This window comes from Carlito syrichta, unplaced genomic scaffold (assembly GCF_000164805.1).
Source record: "Carlito syrichta isolate Samal-C Ts95f unplaced genomic scaffold, Tarsius_syrichta-2.0.1 Scaffold288486, whole genome shotgun sequence".
Taxonomy (NCBI): domain Eukaryota; kingdom Metazoa; phylum Chordata; class Mammalia; order Primates; family Tarsiidae; genus Carlito; species Carlito syrichta.
The window spans coordinates 96,605-100,662 of NW_007232582.1; positions in this window are offsets into that span (position 1 = coordinate 96,605).

Consider the following 4,058-nt stretch of genomic DNA (forward strand, 5'->3'; position numbering starts at 1 on the left):
AACTTCTTTTGCTTTGATAGTTCAACAGTATAATGGGAGAATGGGTGTGGGAAAGATCAAATTAGTAACAGGAAGATATGGAGATTCCCCATGGAGAAGCAAGAATAATGCAGTGCTTTCCAAAGATATTACATGGAAAGGAAGATTCATGAGGATGAAAAACAAGCTCAAAACCCTCCAAAGTTTCTTCCCTCCAAAGTTTATTCACTGTATCAACTGGAAATTTGGTCCCCTGTGATCTCTCTCCAGGATCACACACACTAAAACTTTTCATTCCTTTAAAAGAAAGCCTTGAATAATTACTGATTGTATCTCTGAGTCTTCTGTCAATACAAATTATCTGTTCCTTCTTCAATTACTGGTTTTTTTTTTAAATTCACATGTTTTCCTTTCATTTTTAGTTGACACATAATAATTGACATATTTATGGGATACAGAATGATATTTCAGTATATGAATACAATATGCAATGATCAAGTTAGGGCAATTAGAAATCTGTCACCTCAAACATTTATCATTTATTTGTGTTTGGAACAGTCAAAATCCTCTCTTTTAGCTTTTTGAAAAATATATACTAAAATATTGTTAACCATCTTCATCCTACAGTGATACAGAACACTAGAACTTATTCCTTCCATCTAGCTATAACTTTGAATCCTTTAACCAACCTCTTCCTATCTTTCCCTGCCCATTACCCTTTCCAGGCTCTAATAGCCACTATTCTACTCTGTTTCTATTAGCTAAGTTTGTTTAAGCTCCAACATATGTGTGAGAACATACAATCTTTATCTTTCTGTGCCTGACTTATTTAATATAATGTCCTCCAGGCTCATTCATGCTGCTGTGAATGACAGTATTTCATTCTTTTTTATGGCCGAATAGTATTCCATTATAAATAGAGAGGGAGAGAGAGAGAGAGAGAGATTTCTTAACTGTCAAGGTTTTGAATCAATTCATTGTTTTCTTCCAAATCTGTTTCAGATTGATTATACCAGTCAAAGGGGGTTTTCAAGTCTTTTCAAAGTTGGCAAAGCAAAACTGAATTGCAAAATCTCCTGCTCCCAAATGCAAATTAAATAAGCAACAATAAAAATGACAATTTGTTGCAATCATAGAGAAAAACAGAAAATTTAGGGCCTTTTGTATAAGGTTTCACACTCCCAAGAAGTATTACTGAGGGAAAAAGTAAATGGATGGAACTCTGAGAATCCTCACTGATATTGTAAATGTGCAGAGAAATGTACTACATGGCAAGCAAGCAGCAGAAGGAATGCAAAAGGTAAACATTGAGAGTAGAAGCCAACAGAATTTACCTCACGCTCTTAGAAACTCAGCAAAGACAGAAAATGCCGCTAAAAATTACCATTGTCTATAGATTAATTCCAAATTAGAGAGCAATCTAAAACCTGAAATCAGTGCCTCTTGAAAACGCAACATACCTTGGACAAAATAATGCAGACCTTATAAAGACTGGAGTGAGTCATTAAGAAAATAAACAAGAACTCAGCAGTCAAGTCCTATGAAAAAGGTTACCAAAGCTACAGTTCTCGCATGTTTCAAACTTCAGAAAAGATGATAAAACGTGGTCCTCAGTCTTTAAGAGGAAGATAAACCAGTCTCAGGTAAAGAGTTAAGGCAGTCAAAAAGAATGTCACCACTTTACATCAAAACATTGAGACTACCTGATAAAACAGTTGATCTCAGAAATAAAAAGTAGGATACTAGAGGCTAGAAAGGGTGGGGGGAAAGATTTGTTACAGGATATAAAATTACATGTAGATGGTAGGGGTAAGTGCTAGTGCTTTATACCACTGTAGGATAAATGTAGTTAAAAATAATATATCACTTCAAATAGCTAGAGGGAAATATTTAACATTCCCAACACAAAAAATGATAGAAGTTTGAGGTGATGGATGTGCTAATTACCTTGATCTGATCATTATGCACTACATGTATCAAAACATCACTATGTGCCACATGAATATGTGCAATTATTATTTATCAATTTAAAAATTAAATTAAAAAAAAACTTCCCACACTAAACATAAACAAACTGGAGAGGAAGAGTAAAAGGACAAAAAGAAACCAAAAACCAACAAAGAGCAAACAGACAAACACACTAGAGAGACAGAAGGGGAAAGAGGAGAAAAAAGTATGCAAAGACAGATGAAGAGCCCTATGTGGAAGAAAATATCCAAGGTAAATAAAAGCCCTTGGAAGCACTTTGAGTCATAGAAGAATAGAATATGAACAAGAATTCCATAAAACATGAGCTCAAAGAAAAGATGACAAAGCAACTGTGTATATAAATGGCTGAAGAAACAAATTGAGAAACAGCACAATAGATTCCAGAATAATTCAAAACTCAGGAGAGCAAAGAACAGAATTGACATGGCTGAAAAGCTGTTAGTACACAGAGGAAAGACTTGATACAATCTCAAAAAATGCAAAAGAGGGAAAAGGGATTAAAATAATGAATTAAAACATAATATACAATGAGGGTTGATAAGCCAGCCTAAGATAATTAGAGGAATGAAGACTAACTTCTCTGAAATAAAAAAGAACTCAAAATATAGATCAAATAGGAATGCTATAATCCAAGAAAAGACAAATGTAGAATGATCTATATAAACATATCCCAGTTAAATTGTATTTCAAAAATAAAGAGTCAATTCTCAGAAAAAGGAAGTCAACAAAATAGAGAAAAAATTATTCAGTAACAGAAGTAAAAAAAATAAGAGAAAAAATTTTCCGATGACAGGAGAAGTCAGTGAGGTTCTATAAAGTTCTGAATGTTATACCCAGCCTACCTGCCCTTCAGGAAAATAAAATTATTTTCACATATCTATGATTTTATCCTTTCATTCATTCATCTTTTTGCTTGGAGTGCATTCACCTATGGTTAAGACGGTTATTTCCAAGTTTTAAGCAAAGATAATTTAAAAATTTTTTTCTCTGTATGTCTCTGTATTGAATATTTTTAAATTAGCCTGTAACTTCCAAAAAGAAAAATGATAACAATTGAGATCTGATCTACTGAAAATAAGGCACAATTATTATCTACATTATTCTAAGTCTTATGCTTCCACTGGTGTGGCCTAAGACGATCAAAGATTTGCGGTTGTCATACCACATTGTTACTTCATTTTAAGCTATCCTGAGAAAGCAAGGAAAATCTAGAACCTAACCACAACTCCTCTGGCTGGCTGTCACATGGCATCAATCACGATGCTCTTCAGAGAGAAGTGAATGCTGCTTTCAGAAGCTGGAGCAGGTGAGGAACTCAGTAGTTTCTAGAAGGACAGTGCTGACGACACCTTGATTTTAACACAGTGAAACTGATTTTGAACTTTTAGCATCCAGCACTATGAGGAAATAAATTTTGCCACTAAGTGTGTGGTAATTTGTTACAGTAGCATCAGGAACCTAATAAAGAAAAAATTGCTGCTTTACTTTTACTATCCAAATGCTGCAGAAGTTTGGAAACTATAGAAACCAAAGTGAGTAGAGACTAAAGCTTATTCTTATATATTATTTACTATATGCCAGGAAATGTTCTAAGAATATATATATAGATATATATTAGATTGAAAAATATAGTTTATTTAGAAAGTAAATTAGAAAGAGAGAGGATATTCACCTCCCCAGGGTAGGGGAGGGGGTCAAAATTTAGGAAAACATGGCCTGGCCATAGCTCAAAAAGCACATGGCAGATCATAGTTTAGCAAGGCAATGGTCTAAGAATACATTAATTAACTTAATCTTCACTAAAAGATAGGCACTAATTTTTATAAACCTCTATAGGCTGGGCAAATGAGACATGTAAATAATTGGTTCATCTAGATTTGAACCCAGCAAACTGGTTCCGTTTTGTACTTTTAACCACTACACTATACAATAGAGAATCTCAGTTATAAACATGAAAAAAAAATTACAACAAAACTTAGCTGCTTAAAACAACCACCATTTCTATCATATCTCATAATTTCTTAGGTCAGGAGTTTAAGCAGGGCTCGCCTGGGTAATTCTTTTGTTCCATATAATATCAACTGAGGTTA